This window comes from Microcaecilia unicolor, chromosome 2, assembly GCF_901765095.1.
Source record: "Microcaecilia unicolor chromosome 2, aMicUni1.1, whole genome shotgun sequence".
In the NCBI taxonomy this organism is placed as follows: domain Eukaryota; kingdom Metazoa; phylum Chordata; class Amphibia; order Gymnophiona; family Siphonopidae; genus Microcaecilia; species Microcaecilia unicolor.
This window is the reverse complement of record NC_044032.1, coordinates 320715484-320736376: the sequence shown is the minus strand read 5'-3', so window position 1 is coordinate 320736376 and position 20893 is coordinate 320715484. Positions and strand designations below refer to the sequence as shown.

The window sequence follows — 20893 nt, the reverse complement described above, 5'->3', positions numbered from 1 at the left end:
ACTACGTAGTGGCCCTTATTCGTGCACCACGAGCCCAGAGGAAATTGCGGAGATTTTTCGAACGCACTTTGAGGGGGTGTATTCGGGGGAACAGATAGGGAAAGAGATACGGGGGAAGATTCAAGAATACCTAACTCAGTCTAAATTGCCACATTTGACGGGAGACCAAATTGAGTCGCTAGATTCCCCCTTAGATGCAAAGGAAGTGATGAAGGCAATACAGGCCCTGAAAATGCACTCCGCACCCGGCCCGGATGGGTTTTCGGGTGAATTTTATAAATTGCTAAAACAACAAGTAGTGGGGCCCCTGATAGGTCTATTTGAGGAGGCGACCGAAGCAGGACGGCTCCCCCAGTAGGCGAACGAAGCGCTGATCACTTTAATCCCCAAACCAGGGCGAGACTTAACGGACCCAGCTGCCTATAGGCCTATTTCACTAATTAATGTGGACATTAAGATTTTTTCCCGGATATTGGCAGAGCGCCTAGCGAGTGTACTCCCATCTATAGTTGGGGAGGAACAAGTGGGATTCGTGCGTGGTAGACACTCAGTGTTAAATGTTCGAAAGCTGCTTGCAGCTGTGATAGCGGCGCCTGGGGAAGCTGCAACAGGCCTAGTGATTAGTTTGGATGCAGAGCGCGCTTTCGACAGGGTAACATGGCCATTTATGTTTGAGACGTTGCAGTGGATTGGGTTACGGGGCTGGTTCCTACAAGCTATTAAGATGCTTTATGCGGACCCACGGGCCAAGTTATTGGTAAATGGGGTCAGAACTCAAGAATTCTTGATAAGGCGGGGAACAAGGCAGGGGTGCCCTTTGTCCCCGCTACTATTTTTGATATCGTTGGAACCCTTATTATGCAAAATCCGCGCGGAGCCGGGAATTCGGGGCATGAAGGTGGGTAAAGGGGAGGTAAAGTTATTAGCATACGCAGATGACTTACTGCTTCTGGTGGAAGACCCGCAAACATCAGTGGCCCGACTATTAGAGAAGATAGGGGAATATGGGATGTTATCGGGGTTTAGATTAAATTTAGGAAAGTCATTGGCGCTCCCAATGTCCCCCACCATTAGATCTAGTTGGCATGGTCCCTTTCCTTTTAAATGGGAGGAGGAGAAGCTTAAATATCTGGGGGTAGATATCCCGGTAGATTTGTCAACGCTGTACAGAAGGAATGTGCAGCCGCTGCTGGAGGAAACTAGACGCCTCCTGGGGATATGGGGTTCTTGTCCCCTCTCCCTGACGGGGCGCATTGCCCTCTTTAACATGATGATAGCACCAAAATGGCTATACAGATTCCAGATGCTGCCGCTGTATCTGCGGGGGAGGGAGGAGAAAACACTACACGCAGTCTTAAGGAAGTTTCTGTGGAATAACAAACGCCCCAGAATAGCGTTGAATGTGCTATGCAAACCTAAAACACATGGAGGCATGGGATTACTCAGTATCAGGTACCTCACAATTGCCTGCACCATGAGACATGTGCGAGATTGGCTAGTGGGAAGCCAGCAGTTTACAAATACCCAGCTGGAAGCCTCACTGGTGCCAGGGGTGCATCCTAGTTGCCTAGTGCATACCTCAAAAACAAGACCTGCTGGACAGCAACCTTTGAACTGTTTTGTGCGATCAGAAAGAGCGATGTGGCGTTGGTTGTGTCGCAGGCAAGGCTTTGCAGCAGATGCTACTCCTTTTGTGTCACTGAATCTGAACCCGGATTTCCCAGATGGATCATCAGCACAACATTTTAAATCTTGGAGGATGAAGGGGATTCAATACCTTTTTCAGTTGCTGGACGAGGAAGGGCAGGTCAAGCCACTTGCAGATTTACAAAGAGAATTTGGTTTGACTGCATCAGATTTTTATGCACATGCACAAGTGAAGCACTATGCCCATTCATTGGGAGCAATGAACCTGACAGAGGACGTGCAGGAAACGATCTCAACAGCACTTACCCTGGGATCAGAAAAGTTTGTACCACTGCGATTTCACCACAGACATCTCCTGGATACAACGGAAGATATCGACTATCGCAGGTGGCACAGGATTGGAAGCAGGAACTAAAGGTTGAGATCACGGCTGATATTTTACAAAGTTACCTGCTATCCATTCTGCGTAGGTCAGTATTTACCAGGCAATGGGAGCAGCAGTACAAGTTTGCCACGCGGGCCTACATAGCACCAGCCAGAGCGCGAAGGGCAGGTTTTGGAACAGGAAATTGCCCTAAATGTGGAGAGGAAATGGCAACTTTGGGCCATATGTTCTGGCTGTGCCCACAGATTAGAACATTTTGGAAGCAGGTCTTGGCAGAGGTCAGCCGTTGCTGGAAGCGGGCAGTGGGAGATACCCCGCTGCTATTGTTTGACGTATATGCCATCGCCAAACCGATCCCGGTGGGATGCACAGGCTTTCTTAGAAGGGCAGTGTTGACCGGAAAGAAAGTGATTTTGCTCAGCTGGAGAGAGACTCAGGCGCCTACAAGAGAGCTGTGGAGAACAAAGATGACAGAATTGTTACACTTGGAACTGTGTGGACTTACTAAGTCTGCTCACTCAGATCAGGAGCAGAATGCATTCCGTGGAGTGTGGAAGCGCTATTGGACTACTCTTCAGCCTCACACCAGGCAGAGGATTCTACACAGATTGAAATGGAGTGTAGAGACACCAGTGGCACCTTCCACTGCCTTACAGAAGTGACATCAGATCCTAAACCCAGAACTCTGAGGGGGGAAGGGTGAGGAGGGAGGGGAGAGGAGGGGTGGGGGGCTTATTATGGATATAATGGACTACTGATAACGTTTGCTTACTGTTTCAGCAGCTATGAGACTAGATAAATGGCTGCTTGGTTAATATAGGGGAGGGAGTTAACAAAAGGAACTATCCTCTGACAGAGGCTGGGTAGCTATTTGATGTTTAAGTCCTTTCGTTTGAGCTGTTGCTAATATTGGACATGCTTACTCATCTTAATAAAAAGACTTCAACATAAAGGGAGGGGGGAGGTGGGATATAAAATGATAAAAGAGTTGATGATAATGATTGGGGAATCACATGTGGAAGAATTTCTCCTTGTCTTGTAGTTTGAAACTGACTGTTCCATAAATATTTGTATTGGCTGATTTCTTAAGTCATCAATAAAAATTATTGAAAGATAAATCTGGAATATATTGAAATTAAATGGATGGAAGTAAAATTAAAACTCTCCTTTCATTGGGGCACATGGAACCACATCTTCACTTTTTTTTTTTTTTTATGGTTTAATCTCTTTATTATAATTATTATTATGCCATTCAAAATGAAACACAAAATTGGAAATCTTTGAAAATTATACATTACAGAAAAAATCATATCATAATAGGATTACTTGTATAATACTTATTCCACAATATTGATCCAAGAATTAGGAAATAAATATTCTTAAACTAAAAGAAAAAGAATAATACTAAATTCTAGAGCGGAGGTGATAACTAGGGCTACAATCAGACAGTTGCAAGAGTCTGGTTAGCTAATACAGAGGGGTCACTCATTCTTTCATTAGCAATAACGAATTCTTGAAGCTTTTGGGGGTCTGTAAACAGAAAATGATTAGATTTATAGGATATCATGCATTTACAGGGAAACTTAATGAAGAAAGTCGCCCCAAGGGCTAGAACTCTCGGTTTAAACGCCAAAAGTTCCTTTCTTCTTAATTGTGTCTCTCTAGATAAATCAGGAAAAATAGATATCTTCTCCCCCATAAAAACTTCATTCATATGATGGAAATATAAACGTAATATGTTCATTTTGTCCATTTCAAAAGTGAAGGAAACTATCAGTGTTGCACGTTCTGGTTCCACAGATGTTTCTAGAAATTCAGTAAGATTAAAGGACTCTTTAGGTGGTTTCCCAGATACACTCGACTTTCTTTTTATATAGTAACTTTTTGTAATTGATGGATAATTATCATTTGTGAAACCAAGAACTTCTGAAAGATATTTCTTAAGTAATTCCGTAGAAGAGATAAATGCTGATATCGGAAAGTTCAGAAACCTTAAATTATTTCTTTTAAGTTGATTTTCCAGTAATTCCATTTTCCTTACAGAAACATTTTTCTCTTTAATCAAAGCAGTTATGACCTCTTTAGAAGAGGTCATCTCTTTCTCAATTTTTTCTAGATCGTTCTTTTGACCGTCAACTTTAGTGGACAATTGCAAAAAATTATTTTTAAGTTCAACCGTCTCTCCTTGGAGAGAATCTGAAATTTTCTTTAAGGACGAGTTCACTCCCTGTATTGCCTCCCAGAGAGTGTCCATCGTGACTGTAATGGGTCTTACCGAGACGCAAAGATTCCCAGAAGTACTTTCTTGAATCTGGATAGGCGACGAGGTCACCCTCGAGCCTCCAGGAGATGTTATACCCGAAGAAAGTTCAGTGAAGGAGCCCCCTCCGCCAGCGTGGTTGACTAAGCCGAACTCGGACGTCCCCACGAGTGCGCTATCCACAACACTGCTTCCGGGTTGCGGCGGGGTCTGGCCCTGTGAGGGAGGGCTGAGAGTAACTCCCTCAATGCTACTGTTCGCAGATAGAGGTGCGATTATCGCCGAAGTAGCCTCTAGATTCTCCATTACCCAGATTCCAAATGCCTCTAAGGTAGGTTGGCGTGCGATGGGGTTTCCAACCGGTCCCGAGGGAGCTGGGGTACCGATTTTCCCCTTTCTCTTTCCCATTTCCTGGGAACGCGTCGAACAGCCAAAAACTTAATTGGAGTGCAAGAGCTCTCTGGGTTTACGACCGCTCTCTATGACGCCATCTTGGATCTCTTCACATCTTCACTTTTATCTGTTTTGTAGAAGTTTACATTTTAGATATACAAATGGGTTATTCTGTTTTGAGTATGTTTCAGGGACAAGTGGTTTTATAAGTCAAAATAAAAATAAATATTTTGTTTCATGGAGATCTCTCATTTGTTGAAACATAACTAAATGGGCTATAAGCCCCTAATGCAGTCTATTGGTTTTCCTATATTTTGTTCTTGCGATGACTTATACTGTGCCAAAACTGAAAACTCTTATCTCTTCTATCTGGTTGATAATAATAGGAGCTCATTGTGAACACTATCCACTCTAAAAGGTTGTTTTGTGGCTATACACAAAGAATTGTGATACAATAAATAAGTATATGTTTTTGTTCCTAGTCATGCATCCAAAGTTTATATAACCCTGTCAAGAAAGCCAGTTAATCGTTTAACTTATTAGTGGAACACGCCCAGCTAAGGAACAGGTTATTTTGAGTTAGTCTTGACTTGTCCAAACTTGCTTCCTTGTGCCATCACAATCCAGCTGGTTAAGGCAGCATCTTAACAGGTGGAGGATAAAGGATTAAAAAAAACCATTTCCTTGTCATCAAGCAGATGAAGCCATTACGTATGGGTTATGTCCATCAACCAGCAGGGGAGATAGAGAGCACTCAAACTTTCACAGTGCCCTCTTGGCCAGCTAGCTCCACTGCCTCTTCAGTATTCTCTATCTCCCCTAGCAGGGTGGCTGCAGCTTGTTCGAGCTCCAGAAAAATCTGCCGGGAGGTGGTTCCTGGCTTGCCAGTTGTTAACCGGGGTGTTGGAGGCTATAGCAGCTTCACTTTAAAGGCACATAGGTTAGCCCTTTCCCTGCCTTACCCATACCTCTGTGGATGTGGACATATTGCCTTGCTTTCCTTGTCCTTACCCACCAACAGTGGATGCAGGCACATAGGTTCGCCCTTTCCCTGCCTTTCCCACTCATCTGAGCCTCCGGAGTCTTCAATACCTCTGCTTTCCTCACAGCTTAAAAAAAAAAAAAAATAGTCGCGTCGCGTTTTTAAACGCAGAGACGCTGGAACAGAGGTTTTTGACCTGATTTTCAGCAGGATCGTAGTTGTACACTAGATCCTTTGAGGTAAGAGTGTTTTCCAACTCCTCCGGGGTGGGCCCGCGATCGGGGCGATTTTGGCGCGAAACCGCCATTTTGGATTTTACCGCCGTTTTTCGGCGATGGCTACGGACAATGTAAAGCGCTGTTCCACTTGTGGCAAGCGCAAATCAGCAGCAGGGCTCTGTAAATCGTGCTGTACTGGCGTAGGAGCCGGCCCGAGCATGGCGAGCGATGTTTCTTCCCGCTCTGAGCTGGCAGCGGGCGCCATTTTGCTTACACCGCATGGTGCGGCCTCCACGGACACGGAGAGACCTGAGCCGGGTGGGGCACCTCGAGATGAGGTTATTTCAGGAGTGGCTAGCACCGGACAGGATTTGGGTGCCCAGGGTGAGATTTTCTCCCCGGATTTTGTGCTTTTGCTGCATAAAGCATACATGATGAAAAGAGCCCTTCCTCAAGGGTCGCCTGAGGCTCCTCTGATTGCCCCCCCCCCCCCGGTGGATTCTGGCCTGGGACTGTCCAGTGAGGTTTTTTTCCCGGATGCTTGGCCTAAAGATAAGCGCAAAAGGGTTAATTCCCCTTCAGATTGTGGTGCACCTTTCCCCCCCCCCCCCCCCCCCCCCCCCCCCCCATGGTCGGGGTGTGAGGATTCGGAGAACTCTGACAGACGTTCTTGGTCTGAGGAACCAGAGTCAGGTGCGGATTTACCACAGGATCTGGATGATCCCTCCGCGGTGAGGATTTTCCACCGTGATGAGCTGCCAGCGCTTATTTCAGATACCCTGCAGGCCCTCTCGATTGAAGATCCTGACAGTGGCATGGCCTCCTCGGGTAATCCCAGGATGGCTAGTACCAAGAAAGCTGCTCGGGCCTTCCCTTTGCATGACTCCATCCTAGAGCTTGTTTCGGCTCAGTGGGCTGACCCCGAGGGACCTTTGAGAGTTTCCAGGGCTATGGGGCAGTTATACCCTCTGCGTGAGGGACATATGGCTCGTTTTCAAATGCCTACAGTGGATGCCCTAGTCACTGCGGTGACAAAGAGAACTACCCTCCCTGTTGAAGGAGGTGTTGCCCTGAAGGATGTTCAAGACCGTAGGCTGGAAACAGCATTGAAACGGTCCTTTGAAATTCCAGGTCTCACTGTTCGGGCGTCTGCATGCAGCTGTTATGCTATTAGAGCCTGCCTAGCTTGGCTGCAACAGGCAGTGGCTCAGTCCGGAGATGGAGCGGAGCCCTTCTTGGATGTGGCTCCGCGGATGGAGGTGGCCTTGTCCTTTCTGGCTGATGCCCTTTATGACCTTGTCAGAGCTTCGGCTAAACAAATGGCAGTAGCAGTGGCGGCTCGCCATCGTCTGTGGCTACGACACTGGGCAGCGGACATGGCCTCTAAGCAAAGGTTGGTGAAGTTGCCTTTTCAAGGACTTCTCCTATTTGGTGAGGAGTTGGAGAAATTGTGAAAGGCCTGGGTGATCCAAAACCCCAGCGCTTGCCCGAAGATAGGCAGAGGCCTTCCTCTAAGGGCCAGGCGGTCCACTCCTCGTACAGACCTCGCTTCCGTGAAGCTAGAAGGTACCGCCCGGGGCGTTCTGCTGGGTTCACTTCACGTGCCCGTGGTCAGCAGAGGAACTCCTTTCGCTCGGACAAGCGTTCCGCAGCCGGTGGCTCAAGACCAGGAGTTCAGGGGCGACCCTCTCCTCGATGCCTGTCATCGGAGGACGGCTTTCCCTCTTTGTCGAGGAGTGGGCCAAGATTTCCTCAGATCAGTGGGTTCTGGACCTGATCAGAGATGGATACAGAATAGAATTCAACGCCCCAGTAAGAGACGTGTTTGTGGAGTCCCGATGCGGTTCTGCCGTCAAACAGGCGGCGGTGGAGGAGACTTTACAAGGTCTGATTCAGTTAGGGGCAGTGACCCCGGTGCCTCCCGCCGATCAAGGCTGCGGCCGATACGCCATCTACTTTGTGGTGCCGCGAAAAGGTGGGTCCTTTCGCCCTATTCTGGACTTAAAAGAAGTGAACAAGTCCCTGAGAGTGCGGCATTTCCACATGGAATCCCTGCGCTCCGTCATTGTGGCGGTTCAGCCAGGAGAGTTTCTCACGTCTCTAGACCTGAAAGAAGCTTACTTGCACATACCGATTTGGCCCCCGCACCAGAAGTTTCTCAGGTTTGCGGTGTTGGGAAAACATTTCCAGTTCAGGGCCTTGCCTTTTGGCCTCGCCACAGCTCCCCGAACCTTTTCGAAGGTAATGGTGGTAGTAGCTGCTTTTCTCAGGCGAGAAGGTATCAGGGTTCACCCGTACCTAGACAACTGGCTCATCAGAGCAGACTCTGCAACAGAGAGCTTACAAGCTACAGTCAGAGTGGTCTCAGTACTGCAATCTCTAGGCTGGGTCGTCAATATGGTCAAAAGTCACCTGTCCCCTTCACAATCTCTAGAGTTTTGGGGGGCCAGGTTCGACACAGTCTCGGGCTATGTGTTCCTACCCGAGCTAAGGTGGTGCAAGCTTCAGAATCAGGTCCGTCTGCTCCTGAGGATGTCCTGCCCGCGAGCTTGGGACATTGTCCAGCTGCTGGGATCGATGACAGCCACGATGGAAGTGGTACCCTGGGCGAGAGCGCACCTGAGACCTCTACAGTATTCCCTACTCCGGAGATGGTCTCCTATTTCTCAGGATTACCAATGCAGACTTACTTGGCTCCCTGCGGCCCGACTCAGCATGGAGTGGTGGCTCTCGGACAGCATACTGCGGCGAGGAATGCCGCTGACGCTCCCCGTTTGGTGCCTAGTGGTAACAGATGCCAGCCTGAAGGGCTGGGGCGCACACTGCAAGGGGAAGCATGCCCAGGGTCTATGGACACCCGAGGAGTCGGAGTGGTCCATCAACCGCCTAGAGTTGAAAGCGGTGTTTCAGGCGCTTCTGGCCTTTCAAGTGACCCTGGAAGGATTGGCTGTCAGAGTGATGTCGGACAACACGACAACGGTGGCCTATATAAATCGACAAGGCGGAACAAGGTGCAGAGCACTAGCCGCGCAGGCCGAACTGATTTGCCACTGGGCCGAGCTGCATCTTCAGTGTCTGTCGGCAGCTCATATTGCAGGTCAGAGCAATGTGCAGGCCGATTATCTGAGCAGGCATCAGATCGATCCAGCAGAATGGAATCTGGCAGACGAAGTATTCCTGCAGATCTGTGCCAAATGGGGCAAGCCCGTGATGGATCTAATGGCGACAAGTGCCAATACCAAAGTCCCGTGCTTCTTCAGCAGACGGAGAGATCCTCGCTTGGCGGGGTTAGATGCCTTGGCTCAACCCTGGCCTCCGGGTCCACTTTATGTGTTTCCCCCATGGCCCTTGATAGGGCGCCTGCTCTTGCGGATTCGGCTGCACCCAGGAGAAGTGGTCCTCATCGCCCCGGATTGGCCAAGGAGACCTTGGTATGCAGACCTCCGACTGATGCTCCTGGAGGCTCCTCTGCCGTTACCTCTGGTACCGAACCTGTTGACTCAGGGACCGGTAGCCATGGAGGACGCCTGCCGCTTTGGTCTTACGGTATGGCTACTGAGAGGGCGCAATTGAGGGATAAAGGTTATTCCAATAAAGTTATTTCCACTCTCCTGCAAGCCCGCAAGCGGTCCACTTCCGTGGCTTATGCCAGGATTTGGTGCCTGTTTGAGTCTTGGTGTGCTTCCAGAGCCATGGCTCCAATGCGGGCTCCTGTCTCGCCGATTCTGGACTTTTTGCAGGAAGGTGTACAAAAAGGCTTGGCCTATAATTCCCTGCGGGTGCAGGTGACAGCGTTGGCCTCCCTTCGTGGTAAGGTGGAAGGCGTGTCTTTGGCTGCTCACCCAGATGTGGCACGGTTTCTTAGAGGGGTGCTTCGGCTCCGACCTCCAGTGCGAGCACCCTGTCCAGCTTGAAACCTGGGGCTAGTTTTGAAAACCCTGCAGGCATCTCCTTTTGAGCCGCTTTGGCGAGCATCGGAGAAAGATTTGACACTGAAGGCCGTTTTTCTGGTGGCCATTACCTCGGTGAGACGGGTGTCAGAGCTCCAGGCGCTGTCCTGTAGAGACCCATTTCTGCAATTTTCAGAGTCTTGATAGTTCATCTGTACCACTACAGGATCACAAAAAGTACAAATACCACTGTAAGAGCTGAAAATTAAGATCCAGGGCACCAGTCCACAAAAACATTTATCTTAACAGTAACGAAATATGTCAATACAGTGTATTTGGAAAGATTTATCTAGGTAGGTTTGCAAAACTATTGTTATTCCAAAAGCCACAATTGTTCTCGCACAAACTGCCATTCTATATAGTTATTTGCCAATTGCCTGATATACTGATACTTCAAACTCAGGTAGGTCATAAAATGAATGTTTCCAAGTAATAGGGAGGACAGACCACTGAAAGAAGGATGGAAGTGAATACCAAGATTTTGGCAGACATGTAGAAAACACTGGAGACTGGATGCTGTACAGACAAGAAAGTTTTTCCCTCTCATTTAAATCCTACAACAAAAAATGTGTGCCAAAGTCAACAATCAAGAATATGCTAATGGAGGAGGGCAGGCAAAGCTTTCACATTTATTTCTATCTATCCAAATATATCTATCCTCAAAATTGGACCAGTTGTTGAATAAAAAAAATAAACAGGAGGTAAAATAATGAGGTTGGTCCAGTATCTAGTCTACTTGCCTTATTTGGATTTTCCATCTTCTTTCTATAATTCTCATGGATTGCCACAAAAGTGAGCATTCAACAATTAGAAAACGGATCGACTTGATGGATCTCGTTTAATTCTAGCAACATACATAAAGTTAGTCTTCACTTGTCCAAACTTGCTTTCCTTGTGCCATCACCGTCCAGCTGGTTAGGCAGCGTCTTAACAGGTGGAGGATAAAGGATTAAAAAAAAAATTGTACACCACATTATCCCAAGCAAACTCGAGTTCAATGTGACTTAAATTAGAAAATACAGTGAGACAGAATAATAGAATTCAGTTACATCATGGGAGAAAGTAGGTGGGTATGTCTGAAACACTTCTTACAAAGTTGAGATTAGCATATATACCCAACTGGGCATCCAAAAGTCTGTCCTTTAATGATGCCACTGTAACAAGAAGTCATGTTACACCACATGCTCAGAAATCATAGTCATAAGTATAGACAGTTATTCAAACATTATCACATGCACACACCAGAACAGGCAGGCATCCATACACACACTGCAAAAGTAAACAACAACTTCTACTGAGTACATACAAGACTTAATTTTTATTTTCTCATTTTCATCTTCCAAAATGCTAGACAGAGGATGCACAGATCAGTAGGAACCAAAGCAGTCCAGAACAAGTAAAGTCAGAAACAACACAGTTTATATGTAATTGTTCAATTACCCTTAGGATTCACCTTTAGATTTAAAAGCAAAACCATAAACATATGAAGACTGGATAAACAAATTAAAACAAAGTTTAACGCAAATGCCCTTAATATGTAATACTTGGCAGCAATAATAAAACGGTGATGGAACATTAACATAGCAAGCAGCCTGAGCCAACAGATTTATTTTCCTTGAACATAATTAAATTAGTATGAACTTGGCAACTAATGGTGTGCTGAACTGGATGACGTTGGCACATTTAAACTGATTCAGGACAGAACTTCTGCATGAAGGATGCCCTTCCTTTATTATTCAATTCCCCTCTGTGAAACTGTAGTAATAAAAAAAGGCAAGTGCATTTTTATAATATATCACTGCACTCCACAAAACAAAAGGAGCAAGTGCCTACAAGCCATCTTTTTCATTTGATGTAGGCACAGGAAACAAATGTTAAACGTTTTTTTAAAAATGTTAAACGTTTTTAAAAAAATTGTACTTATAAATAATAAGTCTGATTGTTAAGCACCTGATTCTCATAACATGATGTCTGTTTTGGTGACCCTTTACTAGGTGAAAACATCTCTGCGCGAATACAGGGAGTCCCTATAACCAGCCCCTCCAAATTACTCGATTTACAATTTAGAACTAATTAGTACTCTAACCGATGAAACCAATACTTCCTCCGTGTACATCTGTATGATGCACAAGCCAGTATGTTTGAAAATATAAGTGAAATCAAATAAAAATGCTATCAACAATAAAGAATGACAACATGGATGCAGCAGCTCATAGGTTTGGCTTGCTTTCTTTTGGGTAACTGGGGATGATGGCGACGTGGAAGAGAGGGAAAGGGAGACCAACCTAAATGGCTTCAGCTTTTTGACGTCATACAGTCTCTTGTTCTCAATCTAACTTCCTTGGGGGTAGGGGGATCTAGGCGTCTTAAAGAGGGCTTTTGGAATGCACCACATTCTGTTCTTCCTCTGAATAGTTCTTGCATACTATAGGTCTTGTGTTTTCCTTTTGGGCCACTCTAGGGGGGTAATTTACAGGGTTGGGAGGTTCTGAGAAGGGTGGTATGAGGTATGGAGATTCTGTGGTCCGAGAGGTTATATGAGTCCAAACCTCTCGTGCTGGTTTGAGGATTATGTACTTCGAGTAAGAGGTATTACTGTGTAGGGCTGGTACGGTATCTGGGGGGGGGGGGGGGGGGGGGCAACAGTAGTGGAAGGGAAATCTACAAAAAAATGAAAACTTTGAACAATTATGTTTGTGTGTACTTTTATTTGTTTGTTAATAAAAATAATTGTTTAAACATAAATGGAGTAATATTCATGGCTCTTCTTTCTACAGAGGGATCACCTCTACTGCTCTGAAGTGTGGCTGTTACTACAGGATGAGCTGAAGAGCTTGCGCTTTTATGTCAGATTTGCAAGGAGACATCAGGTGTCAAAAATAGGTTCTGCTAGCTCCAGCTGCACCACCTCCATGGACTCAAGCAGCTGCTGGATCCAGTGCAAGAGCCCTGGCTATGTATCCTGTGCAAACAGAAGTTTGGATCCTAGTAGCTGAGGAAGCAAAGGCCTACCTGAGCTGTTCTGCCTTCCTGTCATATGTATCATTAAGCACCATGCCCCCTGCCATTCTATTAGTCTTCTTGGTCACCACTCTAACTAGGTCATCCACTTTTGGGAGCTGAAAGAGTATCCAGGTTGTCCCGAGGAAGGGGATAGAGATTGCCAAGAAGCCAAATGCCACAAGGATGCTCTTCAGGACCTCCTAACTGGCTAGGACCATCTGGGATAAGGCTCTGTGTAGTGGAAAGGCCTTCACTGGTCTCTAGAGCCCTTCTAGGATGGACCCATCCAAGAGCTCTATCAGCAACCGAGCAGAGGTTTGCAGAGCCTCCGTCACAGAATTAGTTGAGTTAGTTCCTCCCGCTGGAACAGTCTGACCATGGATGAGTCTTCCTCCTCTGGCTGTGAAAGGTCAACCAGATTTTCCTCTGCCTCCCATAGGCTCCCTAGTTTGGCACCAGATAGTCTTGGATCCCTAGATCTGCTGGGTACCTCTGTGGGCCCCCTTGAGCTCTTGGCACTAAAAGGATCCTTCCTGTGGCCCCCTGAGACTCTTCACCCCCTGTTGCCAAAACTGAAAGGTCCTCACAATAAACCATGCTCGTGTAAACAACTGGCTAACATGCTGCATCACCATCACTGGCCAATCAGCAGCCAGGTCCCAGCAGGGATTCCTGCAGGCCCCTATGACTGAAATCAGGAGAGTAGTGACCTGTCTTTCCTTTTCACCCCTGTGAAAATCAGTGCTGGAGTTTGCCCTAATAGCTGAGGGAACTGTGGCTCTACTGGTTTAAGGATCTTGGACTGAATTCTAGGATGAAGGCCCCTAGATTCAACCACATGGAAAGCAGATCATGGATTGCTTCCAAGGAGCTGGGTATTATTAGGAAAGGTATGGAAAACAGGTGTGAGGATGTTATAATGCCATTATATCGCTCCATGGTGCGACCGCACCTTGAGTATTGTGTTCAATTCTGGTTGCCGCATCTCAAGAAAGATATAGTGGAATTGGAAAAGGTGCAGCGAAGGGCGACTAAAATGATAGTGGGGATAGGACGACTTCCCTATGAAGAAAGACTAAGGAGGCTAGGGCTTTTCAGCTTGGAGAAGAGACGGCTGAGGGGAGACATGATAGAGGTATATAAAATAATGAGTGGAGTGGAACAGGTGGATGTGAAGCGTCTGTTCACGCTTTCCAAAAATACTAGGACTAGGGGGCATGCGATGAAACTACAGTGTAGTAAATGTAAAACAAATCGGAGAAAATGTTTCTTCACCCAACACGTAATTAAACTCTGGAATTTGCTGCCGGAGAACGTGGTGAAGGCGGTTAGCTTGGCAGAGTTTAAAAAGGGGTTAGACGGTTTCCTAAAAGACAAGTCCATAAATCGCTACTAAATGGAAAAATCCAAAATCCCAGGAATAACATGTATAGAATGTTTGTACGTTTGGGAAGCTTGCCAGGTGCCCTTGGCCTGGATTGGCCGCTGTCGTGGACAGGATGCTGGGCTCGATGGACCCTTGGTCTTTTCCCAGTGTGGCATTACTTATGTACTTATGAGTTGTGCCTATAACCTGCTGCACCAGCTAAAACCAACTTACACCATCTGCTGGAGGTGGAGGAATACTACAGAATTCTGGGCTGCACCAGCTCTTAAACTATCCACTATGCTGCTATGTTAAACTGATGTTACTGGACTAATTCAGTATCTCCACTTCCATCTGCTGGTAGGGGGAAACAATTTGTTGGTTTGGACTGGTCTATGGACGATAAGGAATTATAAATTTAAGGAACAAATCATGGTAGAAATGTGATAGTGAAAGACACAACCCCATCCCCTTATCTCTTGAAGCATATTTTTGATTTATTGCATATGTCAACTGAAAGCTTATGGAATATCTTTACAGGGACAAATCCAAATGAAGGATATTTAGTAGACTGTATGTGGAACACTTTTAATAAGTTTTCTTTGTCAGACTTGGACCTGCTATGCCTAAGACTAATGCCTAGAGCTTTCAAAGAAGCACCCCAATATGCCAACCTTTTTATGGCTGAGCTGGAAGAGACATTTCTGAATACACACCAGACCAAACCTCTAAAATACTACCGGTACATCGATGACATTTTTATGATTTGGACGGAGGGTGAAGAAACTCAAACAATTTTATTCTGCCTTCAATACATACCATCCTACAATCAGATTCAAAATTGACTACTCCCCAGAAAAAGTCAATTTTTTGGACACCACGGTCTCAATCAGTGATGGCTGTATACAAACATCTATATACAAGAAACCCACAGACAGATGCAGGTACCTCCACAACTCCAGCTTCCATCTTTCACATACAAAAAGCTCCATCATTTACAGCCAAGCCACAAGATACCACCGTATCTGCTCTGACCCAGGGGACAGAGACAGACACCTTAAAAGCCTGACTGCATCCTTCAAACAGAAAGGCTACAACCCCAAAATAATCTCCAAGAATATTGCCTCCTCCCTCAAAACACCCAGGGAGAATCTGCTACAGTACAAGGAGAAAAAAGCCACAGACAGAATCCCCCTTGTAGTGACATACAATCCAGAGCTGGAAAAACTGAGGAAAATCATAAGAGATCTACAACCTATACTCCAGGAGGATGAATTACTGAAAGAGATATTCCCATCCCCACCAGTACTGGCCTTCCGACAGCCACCCAACTTAAAACACAAGCTAATCAGAAGTAAACTTCCATCACAGACTGAAAAGGAACAGAAGGACACACTTCCCTGTAATTTATCCAGTTGCAAACTATGCCAAAATATTTCACAGGATCCCACAGTCATCCACAAAGGAAAGATATTCAACATAAAAGAATCTTTCACTTGCTCATCTTCCAATGTGGTATATATCATTCAGTGTAAAAAATGTAACGAAGGATGCTATATTGGAGAAACAGGCCAGATGCTTAAGACAAGATTCAATTTACATAGACATCACATGAACAATACTGGTGCCAGTAGGGCTCCCACCCCTGTTGGTCAGCATTTTACAGGACCAGGACACTGTACCAGTGACTTCACAGTGAGAATCCTGAAAGGTAACTTTAAAACCATACAAGAACGTAAGACCTTTGAAGTCAGAATGATTGAATATTTAACACCCACAGAAAGGACTTAACAAGGATCTGGGGTTCCTAGCCCATTATAAACCATAAAGCTGTATGTCTCTGTTGATCACCCCACCCCTCACCTATCCACACCCATCCTGTTAGAATATCAATGATATGCTTTGATGTCCCCATGCATACCTCCTACCCACCCCCCATCCTCCCACCCTGTCAGACTGTCATAGTAATGCTTGAATGTTTTCACTTATATACACTGTCAGCTAGCACATTTGCTTATTTCCGATCTGAGGAAGAAGGGCAACCTTCGAAAGCTAATCAAGAAATGTATTAAGTTATGTCCAATAAAAAAGGTATCATCTTATTTTCTTTTCCATGTTTTATGTTGTTTGATTTCTATTGATAACCTTAAGAGTGGACTAACAAGGCTACCACACTCCTCTACTAAAGAAGTATTACTAAATTGGATTAATTATTTAGAATCTGGGTTTTTCCTAAATATTTTGCTAAAATTATTCTTACACCTATAGTAAAAAATTGTTTAGCCTGTAAAAGAGATATTGCCAACTACAGAACTATTGCACCCATTCCCTATTTGTTAAATAATGAAGGCTCTGGTGACCAAAACAACTGGTGACATATCTGGATCGGTTTAATTGTTACATATATCTCAGTCAGGATTTCGTGCCAATCATAGCACAGAAACTCTGTTAATTACATTGGTAGATTATGTGAGAAATTTAATGAGTAAAGGAAACAATGCCCTTATTATGCAACTGGATCTTTCCAGTGTTTTTGATCTAGTGGACAATAATCTATATATATAAAAGACAACCCCAACGTTCTGAAGCCTCCACGGAAGTTGAGGCGCCCGAGATATCCGGTGTGCCCTGGAGTGTCTGCACCGCCCTCGCGTCAAAACGTCATGACGTCGAGGGCGGTGCTATTGACACTCCAGGGCCGAAACGGCCCACAGCGAACAAGGCAAGTAGCTTCGAGGGACAGAGGGAGGGGGCCCCTTGCTAGCGCCCGTTTCATTCCGCTCAGAAACGGGCATTTTTTCCTAGTGTATTATTAAAGATCTTAGATAAATATGGTATATCTGATAACGTATTATCAAGGTTTAGGGGATTTCTAACCTTAAGAATTTATTGGGTCAAATTCAAGGAACGAATTTCTGAATATTGGTCCCCTCCTTCTGGTGTGCCTCAGGGATCACCACTTTCCTCAATATTATTTAATGTTCTTATGTCTTCTTTGGGTCATCAATTGGAAAAGGCAGGATTTAAAATTTTTATCTTTGCAGATGATATTCAATTGTATTCCCGGTTACTATTAGCCTACAGGCTTGCATAATGATGTTTCCCATCATCTTTCTATAATTACAAACTGGATGAACTCTCATTATTTGAAATTGAATAGAGATAAAACTAAATTTATTTTTCTGAGACATAATCAGGATTCGATATCAAATCTGACAATAGATGGTGAACGTTTAATTTGAGATCAATCTATTAAAATTTCAGGTGTAGTAGTAGTAGTATCATTCCATGAATCACAGATAAAGTCACTAATCAAGTTCATTTTATACCATTAGAAAGCTACCGGCTGTTTGTAAATATCTCCCAGTAGAATTATTTCAACTGGTGGTACAGTCTCCAATTCATAGTAAATTGCATTATTGCAACATTGTCTATTTGGGTTGCCAAAATATTTGCTGAAAAAAACACCAGACTATCAGAACGTTTGCTGTTTGCTTAATCTTTTCACTTAAGAATCAGATAGAGTTGGGGAGTCATGTGATGCCACACTGCTGAGGCAGGCCGCATGTCTCTTCGACTCTGTCCCAACCGCTGTTAACTAATGGAGCAAAACCCCAGCAAAATTATACCTCTATTCGCCCAGAGATGTTCAGTGAGACTTGGAACCCTTAGGAACTCTTTGGTTATCATAATACATTCGTGGGCGCTGTACTGGATGCCGACAAACTAAGAGAATGGTGAGGGATCGCCGAATACATGCACGAATCCTAAGATGGTGATAGACTAGGCCGCAGCATTGTAGCCCCAGTGGTGATGTTCAAGAAGCAGTGGTCAGAGAATTAACAAAGTACTCACCGCCATCTTGGATGATAGGTTATCCAATTACAAGCCTCAGTGGATGACATTCGAGAAAACCTGGAACGATAGGGCTCACAACTGCAAAGGGCGGAGGATCGTATCTCTAACCAAGAAGACTGTGTGTGTGCCTCGCTGACTTGGAATCCCAATAAAATGAGGTAATGCACTGTGTCGCAGACCAAGAGAACAGAGGGAGACGGAACAACATTCGTATTATTGGCTTCCCTGAATCAGTTAAAGAGCAGGAGCTGAGGGATTTTCTGGAGCGATGGCTGCCTCACAAATTGGACTCTTTACCATCTGATCTCTGTATGAAAGTGGAGCGCATTCACCGGACTGTGCCACTCAAGGAGGGAGATGCGTGACCACGGCCGGTTATGGCTAGAGTCCTAAACTATGTAGAGAAAGAAAAACTCATGCAACTTTTTAGAGCTCAAAGGCAAGTGGTCTATGGGGCTCGGATTTTATTATTTCAAGATTTTTCGCCCAGAGTATCGGAGATGCGCAAACAAATGAGCCAGCACTGCAAGCACCTGTTTAATAAAGGAGTGAAATTTGCAATTCTATAACTTGCCAAACTGTGAGTCGTCCATGACAACAAACCCTGTTTTTCTCAGATCCTGCAGATTTGAAAAAGTTTGTGGAGGGAATAACGTAAAGTGGCTGAGAAAGGATTATATGTGGAGGCGTTGCCTTTGGTCCTTGTTCTTTTTCTGCTATTATCTGTTCTTGCCTGTCTTAAAACATGTGACTTAAATATGGAGAGTCCAGGTGCCCCCCGAATGCCAGAGTCTAAATATTGGGGATTACTAGAACTGGACGAACTCGGACAGGACTTGATTTGGTATACCCCAAAAGCTAGAACTGAAACCGTCGATATCGGGAATATACCAAATCAAGTTCTGTTTTCTTACGGGGTTTGTGTCGGAGTATCAGTGGGGGGGGGGGGGGGGGGGGTTAGAATTTGTTTGGAGGTGAATTTAGGTATGTTGATGTGGATGCAAGGTGTGAGGAATGTTTGGATCATTGCACTGGGGGGTAGGCTGGGGTTGGAGGGGGGGTTATTTTTTTTTTCTTATTGTTATTTTTTTCTGTGTTTTTAGGCTTAGAAGGGAGGGGTGGCAGGGGGCAGGAAGCGTGTTTTCTCTCTCTTTCTTCCTATTCTTTTAGTGGATCTCTCTCTCTTTCTCCAGCATACGAAATGCTCTAATATGTTTTTTGCCATTTTCTGGATGGTGGAACTCTGGGACTGTGCGAGAGGGCCTGGCTGGAAGGCCCTGGTGCCGCACTCCTGACTGTAGTCTATTATCCCTTTTGGAGGTTTGGTTTGCCCATAGCCATGTCAACTATTAAGGTAGTATCCCTAAATGTAGACAGCATCCATTCGCCCATTAAACGCACCAGGATCCTTCATGCACTGAAACGGAAGCATGCTGATGTTGCTGTGTTACAGGAAGACCACTTCTCAGTGACAGAGGCACCTGAATAAAGCGTAACTGGGTGGGAGAATTGTATTTTGCATCATATAATGGGAGGCATCTTGGGGTTGCCATTCTGGTCTCTTGATTTTACCCTGCACAAGCTCTACCAAGACCAAGAGGGCAAATATGTTATAGTAGCAGGTGAATTGCAGGGGGTTAGAGTAGACCTCTGCAGCGTGTATGCCCCTAATACTTACTCACATAGATTTTTTTTTCTTTACTCATTGCCAAGCTGACGTCCTTGGATGACTATTCTTTAGTGATTGGACAGGACTTTAATATTACCAGTGATCCCACCATTGATTGTAAGCCACCTAAAGCCCCGTTAGAGGATCATGATAAGAGAGGGGTCAATTTCTTCATGAAGGAATTGGCGATGATTGACATCTGGAGAACACTCCACAATGATGAACAAGATTTTACCTTTTTCTCTCACCCACATAGGGCCCATGCACGCTTGGACTATGTTCTCATTTCTCGGGGCCTGCTTGGTGGTGCGATCTCATCTACCATTGATGTAGATGAGCTTTCACAAGAAACAGCAGAACCTACCAGAAAGGAACACATAACTGTCAGACCAAATGAGAGCTTTAGAATGAAAAATGAAACAGACTACCCCTGGCGACGAGGCTAGTCCTAAACTCCCGAGACGGGACCAGTCAAAATGACCGACTTGCACTGGGAGACCTGACTGTTGCTCCATAGGACACAAGAGGAAGCCTGACTACTAATGCTCCATCAGATCCCCATTTCTAAAGAGAATGGTAGCCCGAGACAGCCTTCAAGACTCTCCAGCCAAGTCGAAGCCCGAGTTGTGTGCCCGAGAAGAGCAAGACACACCAGACAGTCAGAAAATCGGAGACCGGACCCCATCTGGCTCCACACGAGGAGGCTGCTGCTCAACTTGCAAGGTCAGACCTCAGTAGAAGTTGGACCCAGTGCTACCTTTAGTCAAAAACAGCATGGTCACTTGACTAATACAGAGCTAGGCTCAAGCAATGAGTCAGACACGACTGCCAGACCCTGATCCCGCCGAGAACGGGAGGCAAGGAACCCTTCTCCACACAGAGCGAAGAACAGGGTGTAGCTACAGGGACCAAGTCCGGCTCAACGGTCAGAGACAGAACAGGGTTCTCTGCAGAAATGGGAAAGGAATGCTAACCAGAAGCAAAGGAAATTCTGACCTCGATGGAAACCGAACAAGGCCCAATCAGCCTAACTGGGCCCGCTGGGTGAGGCTGTAACCCTAGAAGGGAGTAAGGGAATGGCTCCAGAGAAGAACGCCAGTCATCCTCTGGGTCCTCTGAGAGAGGCTGGAACCCCAGAAGAGAGCAAAGAAATGGCTCTAGA

At 45.6% G+C, this 20893-nt stretch overlaps 1 protein-coding gene across 1 annotated transcript in view; it reads right to left on the bottom strand.

Moving 5' to 3' along the window:
• B4GALT1 (beta-1,4-galactosyltransferase 1) overlaps positions 1-20893 on the bottom strand; it is a 242413-nt gene that overhangs the window by 166867 nt on the left and 54653 nt on the right.